Raw genomic sequence first — 11,477 nt, 5'->3', positions numbered from 1 at the left:
ATATGTTCAGTATTGTCAAAACATCTTATGCCACTGGAAGGGGAGGCGTTTTGGTCTGCCTGGGGAAGTTACAGGAAGGGACAGGGACAGCATGCAGAGGATATCACATGTACAATGATAATAATTCATAGTTTCAAGACCTGGAATAGTGATGCCATCCACTTGGATATTTTATAAAGTGACTTTTAATGAGTGTGCATAAAATTACATATCAGCAAGGGGATCCCTCAACAATAAGAGGGAAAAACAGACATAGGTACTATGATGTAGGTGCTGGGTTGGCCTCTGTTTTCATACATTAATATAAAAAGGGGGAGTGCAGAATTAATCTGGTATATCCACATATTAGGTATTGAAGTATATGGTCTTCAAATATTAGACTTAAAGAGTAATTTCAGTTTTGCTGAGAAAAAAACTATCCTCTCTGGGTGATCTGTGTACATTACAAGGATTTTAATAAACTTTGTTTCAGTTTCCTACCTGTTTCTGTTCTGAAGAAAAAAGCTGTTTGTTGCATCATGTCCTCTACAACTTGATCCCTGAATGGGAGTGTTTGGGTTCATCATACCCACCTGGTGGGCTTCCTGTGTTAAAATAGAGAAAGGTGCAGTGCCTGTGCCCGGTGTGGGTCCAAACGCCATTTTATTTAATTATTCAGATTTGGGTCTTTCAGTATTTCGTTTTAGTTATGGACGGGGTTTTCTGATTGGCCAGAAAACAGTCACATGTTCAACTTAGTTTAATTTTGAACAAAACTCAGATGATTTGAAATTTTAAAGGAACATTCGGATTCGTTTGCATTCAGCCTCAATGGAATTCAGACATTCAGATGCATCCGGATTTCCGACTTCATACTATTTGGTCCAAATTTGCATTTGGAACTAAATTAAATTTACAGGTCTAATATTGCATTTAATTTTTTTGACAGATTTAGAACATTACAACAGCTACAGTTTTGAATGGAAAGGTAATTTATCAAAACATTACATTGCAAAATGGCTTGTGTGACATTTACAGTATATATGCTATATTAAAATGTTTTACGATTTTTTTCATTTTTATATTTTTAATGTGGAGTTACCCTTTAAAGTCTACTTCAAATTATTTAGCTTATGCTATGTGAATGGGAACATGTAATAAATATAAATTAGGTGTTATCCCAATTTGGCTGAAAAAGTGAAAATACATTTTAACATTGCACAAACAATTATAATAACAATTAGGCCTTTTCTCATTGCCAGGGGAAGACTCCTGGCCTCAAAGACTTATATGTAGGTGCCTAATGGATATATAGGTGCCTAATGGGGTAAGACTAGAAGATTCTTGTAAGTGGCATACCAGCCCAAAGGAATGCCATAGTGGCTGGGCATCTTATGAGTTGGTAGTTATGATGTTGCCCGAGAAATCTCTTCGATAGTGATAGCAGCATCTAAGCCTCTATGCTGCTGTGGAGTGAAGAAGGATTGAGGAATTCAGGCTAGGCAATTTAGTAAATCAGGATGGTAGTAAGAGACAGTCGAAGAGTAGTGTTGAGAATAATATGATGTTAAAGCACCCAGAACTTCATAGAATTGCTCATGATGGTGCCTCATGTTATCTGTTATATAAGGAATGGCTATATGGGTATACTCTGCTTTGGCTATTTCTGCTTAAAACGTAACCGCTTTCTTAAATTTTTATTTGCCAAATTGTTGCTTGAGTTCCAGCAGTTTTTTTTTTAATTTGGGAAAGAAGAAAGAGCCATTCATTATAATTTTGTTGATTAGGAGAAGAGATGTTAGGTACTTCAGGACGAAATAGGGCAGATTTTGTGGTCTTATGGAGAGTTTTAAAATTTAGAGGTTTGGTTTGAAGTTCCACACAATTTATCCCTATCAAGGACAGCTTTGAAATCCCATATGCATAATCTAAGGCTATAGCTTTCATAAGAGTAGCATCCATAAAATCTGGGATAGTGCGGAGAGGGTCAAATACGTTTACTATGGTAACTATAGTACAGTCAATGATCAGTTTAAGGATCAAAAAGCTCTGTGTCAGATTTCACCTCTAATATGTTATATGGAAGAGATCTGAGGATCAGGATCGAAACCCCTCTAGAACAAGATGTATGAATCCCATTAAATATTTTAGCAATGTAAGATTTTTTTAAGGTGAAGGGAACTTTAACCACTTCAAGACCAGTTGTTTAGACCCCCTTTCTGGCCAGGCCATTTTTCAGTGTTCAGTGCTGCAGTACTTTGACTGACGTTTATTCCGTCATGCAACGCTGTACTGAAATGAATTTTATACCATTTTTTTTGTGGACAGATAGAGCTTTCTTTTGGTGGTATTTAATCACCACTGGGGTTTTTATTTTTTACTATATTAAGGAAAAATTATTGAAATGCTTGGGGAAAAATGTTTTTTTTTTTCCATTATGTTAGGAAACAATGATTATTACCCATATTTTTGGTAAAATATAAAAGACAGGGTCACGTCGGGTAAATAGACACTAAACATGTCATGCTTTAAAATTGCGCGCACCCGCGAAATCGCAAAAAACTACCATACCCAAAATTGACCATAGGCGACGCTTTAAAAGCTTTTACCCTTTATTGGTCCTGACAAGGAGAGGGCCGAGGCACTGAACACTTTTTTCTCAGTATACACTCAGGAGGGGAACGGGTTTGACGTACATGATAAAACACATAGTTCAATACAAAATATATCTCAGTGGTTGACAGAAAACGGGATACAACAAAGACTTAAACTACGTAATGCAAATAAAGTAGTGGGACCAGATCACCTGCACCCCAAGGTACTTAAGGAACTAACCCAGGTTATAACAAGACCATTATTCCTCATTTTTAAGGACTCCTTAATTACTGGTAGAGTCCCAAGTGATTGGCGGAGGGCTACGGTAGTTCCTATATTCAAAAAGGGGGCAAGATGCCAACCTGGGAACTATAGACCGTTCAGTCTAACATTGGTAGTTTGCAAACTGTTAGAGGGAATGATTAAGGACTATTTGGTAGAATTTGTTCAGAATAATGGCATAGTTAATGACAATCAGCATGGGTTCATAATGGATATATAGGTGCCTAATGGGGTAAGACTAGAAGATTCTTGTAAGTGGCATACCAGCCCAAAGGAATGCCATAGTGGCTGGGCATCTTATGAGTTGGTAGTTATGATGTTGCCCGAGAAATCTCTTCGATAGTGATAGCAGCATCTAAGCCTCTATGCTGCTGTGGAGTGAAGAAGGATTGAGGAATTCAGGCTAGGCAATTTAGTAAATCAGGATGGTAGTAAGAGACAGTCGAAGAGTAGTGTTGAGAATAATATGATGTTAAAGCACCCAGAACTTCATAGAATTGCTCATGATGGTGCCTCATGTTATCTGTTATATAAGGAATGGCTATATGGGTATACTCTGCTTTGGCTATTTCTGCTTAAAACGTAACCGCTTTCTTAAATTTTTATTTGCCAAATTGTTGCTTGAGTTCCAGCAGTTTTTTTTTTAATTTGGGAAAGAAGAAAGAGCCATTCATTATAATTTTGTTGATTAGGAGAAGAGATGTTAGGTACTTCAGGACGAAATAGGGCAGATTTTGTGGTCTTATGGAGAGTTTTAAAATTTAGAGGTTTGGTTTGAAGTTCCACACAATTTATCCCTATCAAGGACAGCTTTGAAATCCCATATGCATAATCTAAGGCTATAGCTTTCATAAGAGTAGCATCCATAAAATCTGGGATAGTGCGGAGAGGGTCAAATACGTTTACTATGGTAACTATAGTACAGTCAATGATCAGTTTAAGGATCAAAAAGCTCTGTGTCAGATTTCACCTCTAATATGTTATATGGAAGAGATCTGAGGATCAGGATCGAAACCCCTCTAGAACAAGATGTATGAATCCCATTAAATATTTTAGCAATGTAAGATTTTTTTAAGGTGAAGGGAACTTTAACCACTTCAAGACCAGTTGTTTAGACCCCCTTTCTGGCCAGGCCATTTTTCAGTGTTCAGTGCTGCAGTACTTTGACTGACGTTTATTCCGTCATGCAACGCTGTACTGAAATGAATTTTATACCATTTTTTTTGTGGACAGATAGAGCTTTCTTTTGGTGGTATTTAATCACCACTGGGGTTTTTATTTTTTACTATATTAAGGAAAAATTATTGAAATGCTTGGGGAAAAATGTTTTTTTTTTTCCATTATGTTAGGAAACAATGATTATTACCCATATTTTTGGTAAAATATAAAAGACAGGGTCACGTCGGGTAAATAGACACTAAACATGTCATGCTTTAAAATTGCGCGCACCCGCGAAATCGCAAAAAACTACCATACCCAAAATTGACCATAGGCGACGCTTTAAAAGCTTTTACCCTTTATTGGTCCTGACAAGGAGAGGGCCGAGGCACTGAACACTTTTTTCTCAGTATACACTCAGGAGGGGAACGGGTTTGACGTACATGATAAAACACATAGTTCAATACAAAATATATCTCAGTGGTTGACAGAAAACGGGATACAACAAAGACTTAAACTACGTAATGCAAATAAAGTAGTGGGACCAGATCACCTGCACCCCAAGGTACTTAAGGAACTAACCCAGGTTATAACAAGACCATTATTCCTCATTTTTAAGGACTCCTTAATTACTGGTAGAGTCCCAAGTGATTGGCGGAGGGCTACGGTAGTTCCTATATTCAAAAAGGGGGCAAGATGCCAACCTGGGAACTATAGACCGTTCAGTCTAACATTGGTAGTTTGCAAACTGTTAGAGGGAATGATTAAGGACTATTTGGTAGAATTTGTTCAGAATAATGGCATAGTTAATGACAATCAGCATGGGTTCAGGAAAGACCGTTCCTGCCAGACTAACTTGCTAACTTTTTATGAGGGGGTAAGTAGAGATATGGATGGAGGGAGGCCAGTAGATGTGGTATATCTGGATTTCTCAAAGGCTTTTGATAAGGTACCACACAAACGCTTACTACACAAGCTGAGATCTATGGGCATAGATGAAGTGGTGTGTACATGGATAGAGAACTGGCTACGGGAACGTGTCCAGAGAGTATCTATAAATAGCACCTTTTCAAACTGGGCTAGTGTCATGAGTGGTGTGCCTCAAGGTTCTGTGCTGGATCCCATGCTGTTCACCCTGTTTGTTAACGACATCGGGCAGGATGTGAATAGCCATGTTTCAGTGTTTGCTGACGATCGAAAAATAGGGAGGGTAATAGAAATGGACCTTGACAGTATAACATTACAGGAGGACCTGAAAAGAGTCTAGCGGAGGGCAACCAAACTAATTAGGGGAATGGAGAACCGGAGCTATGAGACAAGGCTACTAAATTTAAACATGTTCACGTTGGAAGTAAGGAGATTAGGGGGGATATGATTTTCATGTACAAGAGGTTCAATGGTCATAGCAACATTAGCAACAAACTCTTTACGATTAACTCCATTACAAAAACTAGAAACCACCACCTAAAATTGGTGGAAAAAAAATTCCAGCACAAGGGGCGAAGGGGGTTCTTCACAGTTAGAGCAGTTAGGGTCTGGAACTAACTGCCACCAGCAGTAATGCCACCAGCAGTAATTGCAGCTAAGGGCGTGGAATCGTTCAAGAAGCTTTTGGACGATTTTCTGAGGGACCATAATATACAGGGGTACAAGTACTCGTAAGAATGAGATGATACATGGACCTATACATACATACACATCAGCAATAGGTTGGACTTGATGGACTTATGTCTTTATTCAACCTCAAATACTATGCAACTATGTAATTTGACACATAGATAGCAAGGTCAGAATTTGGCAAATACAAACATAGAAACATAGAAGAATGACAACAGAAACAAACAAGTGGTCCAACAAGTCTGTCCTTTTTGTTTTTGTTGTTGTTTTTTCTTAACAAAAATGCTTTTTTAAGACTTTTGTATAAAGATAGAACTATGTGTATCCCAAGCATGTATGTATTTCCCAACCAAGTTGATTGATTCACTACCTCTGCTAGTAGAAAGTGTCAATTTGTAGATCAATTCTCACAAGCATAATGTAGACCTCTTAATGTTAAATGAGCATAATTGAAATGCCACGTCATTCAACAGTATTGTTGATAACCATGTGCACCCTTTTATTGGTGTTACGTACAGTATGTACCTAATAAATAAATAACTATGCATTGATTTAGCACAAGTTTTTGGTTGAGTTTACTTCTGTCATGTAGTAATCTACTGTCTGCTTTGTTCTTATAGTTTCAAAAGATCACTTTCAGTTTTGCTGGACAGTACAAGCTTCCGCTATGGTCCATCGCTACCGCCGGCATTGCAAATGCATAGACACCAACACTTGTTATGTCTCTATACATGGCCATTCACAAATTCTGTGTTTTGAGAATGTTAATTTGTAGAGGACAAAATGTGGAGTAAAAAAAACATTGAAAGCATGTTTTGAGCTATAAAAACATTAAATTACTATATAGCAGAGGTAAGCATTTGCTAAGCCCTAAAATCCTAATAAAATGGTGTTGCTCAGAGTTGGGCTTTAATTAGTTACTTCAAAGGGTCTTCCATGCCCTTAATTTAAATAGTATTCACATTAACATTCTCCTGTTCCCTGTAAAAAGAAAATTAATGACCTGTACAATGATTATTTGAAGTGCGCATATATCTAATGAGTGATTTAATACATAGGTTCTAAGAATTCTAATAAATATTTGTATTATGCATTTAATGGTTTGAAGTGTATTGATTTGTTTAACTGCATGCTATAGAAAAAAGTAAACAAATATTCTCTCTACTTCCAGTTTGAAGTGGGAAAGTATTACTTCTCGTGACCATTGCCACTGTTGCAAAAAGAGTAAAACTGCTGTGACAAGCAGTGAGCCAATCACATATGAGCACGAAATTGGATTCTTGAGGGTATACTATACACAGACAGTGGACATAATGTCCCCAGGGTTGCCATGGCTGCAAGGAAACGACATTTGAAATTTGTGTCAGTTGGCAGAATATCACAGCTACCTGCAAACTGAAATGAAAAGGTGATTTTTTTTATAACATTAAATTACAAAATGGCTTATTTAGCAATTTTATATGTTATAGCAATTTTCTAAGAAATGTGAAGTTTTCCTTTAGGCTCTATTTGTCCAATTGAGACATTTCTGTTCAATTAATAGCTTGTGCAATTGAGTTCACAACTAAGGTTTCCATCCGTGGAGAAGTTTTCTGGTGAAGAAGTGAAAATAAAGTTAAAGTTGTCTATAGTATAAATAGTGAAATATTCCAGGAAAGTGCAGTCTGCTGATATACTAGAATTTCTCCTTCAAATAATTCCAGCTGTTACATTATTCTCTTAAAATACTTATTGGTTTTACCTTACATTAGAATTCAAGTGAGATTATATTGGACTTTTAAAATAAAATGACATTATTGCACGCCTAGACAGCTCATCACTGAGATGGACTACAAGCATCTGCATGGGATGCTCAAAACAAGCTCCCTGGGTGCACAAAAACAAATTGAGTATTATAAAAGCCACTTATGAGTATTGTTAGTTTAAAAACTTGGAGGCAGGCAGCACTTTTGAATAATGAGACTACAAGAAACCAAGGGCTGACTCAATCCTCCAGGTTCCACCTATAACTAGACTATGTCAGTTGTTTGATTATTTGAGGATGTCAAAGGAATCCTTTGGGAAGACCTCTCCCCAAAAATGTCTTGCCAGAATCTTTGATTATGTCCCAGCTATATCTTGGGTGTAAAAAACTCCACAACTCTATGCCTTCTTGTGTTTTACAGCTACAGATTTATGAATTGTTTTTGAACATTAAAGTCCAGAGGTTCCTGTTAAGATCCTGGGGTTTGGTGCATTCCATTGCAAAGCACTCAACACCTCTCATTCACACACATTTCTACAGTAAAAGAGTGCTGGGATACATAGCAACAGGAGGCAGCTGAAGGGCTATGAGCTATGAGTTGCTGCCACGTCCAACTCTGCCTGTAGATGGCACCACATGGGATAATACTCTTGCCTTTATTTTTGATAGAAATGACCGCGCTCTATCTTTTTATCTACCTGTCATTCAGCTAAATCTACACTTTCCATAATGATTTTTAAATATTTACTTACAACCGATATAATTACTTTGTAGAATACTGTGGGGTCTACTCACGAAGCTGTTGAATGATCTAGCCGTAGCTTCGGCTGATCCTTTGGCTAGCTTCGGCCCCAGGATGCCTTTGGTTCAGTAGAAACTAAGGGCTGCTGTACGGGCTATTCACTATAGCCCGTACAGTTCCCGAAGTGGGTCGAGCGGCTCAGTCTGCACAGCCTGCTTCTGACAGCTGGGCGGAGCCAGCCGTGATCTTACGGCTGGCTCCGGGCCACTTGCAGAGAGATCAGCGTCCCTGGTTACCAGGTAACCAGGGACACTGATCTCCAGACAGCCCAACTCTCCCGGGCACTCCCGGAGTCTCCCGCTATTAGATAGCGGCTCCCGGCCACCCAGGAGAGAAACACTTTCACCAAGAAACGTTTACTCTGCTCGATCGAGCAGAGTGAACCTTTCCCTGCTTTTTATTTTTATTCTGACATCGAGCCGTTGGCTGAGAATAAAAAAAAAAAATTCACCATAGGAATGCATAGCTAGATTCCTATTGACTATTTCAATTTGCAATAGCCAATAGCAAACTAGCTATTGCACCCGCCCACTGTTGCTGTCAATCAGCAGAGGGGACCTGCAGTTCTCCATCCGGTCCCCTCTAGTGATTGACAGCAGCAGTCAATTTTGGACGGCAACAGAACCGCCCGGCCAATAGAAAACAGTTGGGCGGAGCTAGCTGTCACTGCTAGCTCCGCACAATCGTTTTCTATTGTCTTTTTTCTACTTTTTTAACTATTTTGCTATTCTGCTCGGCCCCACAGAGGGACCGAGCAGAACAGTCGAGCTGAATGCTGCTCAGCAGCCTTCGGCTATTTGCTCACTGCTGTTCGGCATCTATGAGAATAGACTGAACAGCAGCAAGTAGCCTGCCAGAGGTTCGGCTTAGCCGATCCAGATGTTGGATCGGCTAAATCGAACTACTTCTGCACTTCTGGTGGCCCAAACATGCAGAATTTTCGGGCCACACGAAGCCACCCGATGTACGGCTGATTTCAGCCGATATACGGCTGCCTACGGCAGCTTAGTGAATAGACCCCTGTGGCTACCGTATAATTCCTCCCACTTTTTGAAATAATATACTTGCCGCTGATGCATAAGGTCAGACTAAGCAAAGACAGCAGATTGCAAAGTATGCAGGTGACGGTTCTCACGCTGGACATTATGAGAGCTTAAGTAGAAGACTTTACAGATATTGCAACTAGCAACTCAATAGAGCAGGGAAACGTGTGGCTGTGTGTCTTGCATGAAAATAAAAGTAAAGAGAATTTTCCTCAGCTAGTTGGTTATTGACATATTTCCCCAAGCTGCAGAACTAATCTTCTTTTGACAGCCAATCAGTGCCAGTATTTGGCCAGGCAGGATTGTTAATAGCAGCTATAGAGAAAGCAGGGAAGGTGTACTGGAACTGTTTAGAACAACATGCTCTCTAATTAGGCCTTAAGGGATTGTTTGTTAGGATTTCCATCTTATGCTGAAATGTAATCGCTGTAAAATAGGAAGTTCAAAGTGCATGCCATGCTGTGAAGATGGGAACTCTGAACATGGCTCATGCCTCCGGGGAGGCAAAAGGGATCTTTAAAACCTTTAATTTAAGATAATGATCTTATAAAACACAACAGGCCAATTCCCCTAAGCAGTGCTGTAGTTCATCGAAGCAAAGTTATTCATGGACTTCATCCGCCACAGCTAACTAAAATCGGTTTGAATCTTTTATTGGAGTTCTGTAGTCTTTTATTTTTGTAATAATAGAGATGTTCATTCTTCTGAGGAGAGAGAATGATGCAATAATGGAATGTAAACTGATTTCTTATAACACAGAAAATGATTCTGCTGTAAATTAACTCAAGTGTAAAACGTATTTGTGAAACTTGTATGGGAAAGCGTGCTTAGTGACCATCACTTCAGGATAAAGGACATCATATATTTGTAATGACTATTTGCGAATGTTGTTACTCTTTGTCGATTGTTTTCTTGCAGTGTGCAGGCTTGCATGTAAGGGGAAGAGGGAATCACTGCTTCTCTTGCCTGTGCTTTGGCCTGTCTCTGTAATTTACACCCAGCAAACCTAAAATAGTCCCTAAAGCTTGCAATAGATGTTAAATCACATGACCCAACCACTGAATAAACCTTTACATTGACAGTCACACTCAAATCACCTAAATGTGCATGCTTATGATTAATCCATATGTCACTACTGAGTCCCGTAGGGGTCTGAGGATGGAACCACAGTGTATTGTCCAGACCACCGGCATCTGACACTCCTGATTTCTTTAGAGCCTGTCTCTTTAAATTGTAATCTCTTTTGATTGCAATTTAAAGAGACAGGGTCTCTTTAAATTGTAGTCCAAGTGGCAGAAAGAGACTACTATAATTACATGGGGCCTAGCAATAATTTGAAGCAAGACAAAGACTAAATAATTTTTCTGCTGGTTGCAAGAATATTCAGAATGCATGTATGCCTATCATATAATAGCAGTTCACTACCACAGATATATAAAAAAAACTATTTAAAGTCTAACCAAAATATTCTCTTTACATGTTTGGACTATTGTTTAATGAAAGCCTGAGCCGTTTAGCATAGCAAGAACCGTACAGCACAATGCGCATAGATTTAGTTCAACTAAGAAATTTGAATAGGTTTCTATTCAAAATTCGGGGAAGACAATTGTGTTGGTATGACAGGCAGTCAGGATTGTGACAGCTAGAAAAGTGGCTGCAAAGTACTTGACATTCTGTAGGAATGAAGTGTCACATTAGTTTATGCAGCTGTCCCCTCCGAATGTGCAGTGTAGCGCAGTAAAGATTTACCACTAAAACTGCATAATGCGACAAATGGGAGAAAATGAGAGGTGAGACCCGAAGATTACTATTCTATTGAATGCATATTGATCCAATATTATTCTAAAATGTGTTTCTGGAAAACATTTGCTCTGCATTTGCCTCCCTTGTATAATGTATTGTTGTGGAAGTTGCATGTCGCAGAAAATAACTTCTTTAAAGCAGAATTTCAGAAAAAAATAATTTACACACCACACTTGGGGGGTGATTTACTAACCTAAACACACGCATGCACCATGTGCGTGTGATTTTCACACAGCAAAACGTATTTATCAACCAAAAAGTCTCTAAAAGCATATTTCCACTAATGCCATATATGGAAAAATCATGCACATAATGCATATATAATGCTGCTTCACAGTTTAGACAAAAATGGTTAGCTCATGCATTTACATTCCTGCATTCATCAACGCAAGCAACACAACATAGAGCTAATTTACACAACATCACCTTGCAATTCATGCAAGGCTTTGCACAA

This window comes from Nanorana parkeri, unplaced genomic scaffold (assembly GCF_000935625.1).
Source record: "Nanorana parkeri isolate BGI_ZX_2015 unplaced genomic scaffold, ASM93562v1 scaffold1353, whole genome shotgun sequence".
Taxonomy (NCBI): Eukaryota; Metazoa; Chordata; class Amphibia; order Anura; family Dicroglossidae; genus Nanorana; species Nanorana parkeri.
Note: the sequence above shows the minus strand (reverse complement) of the source record.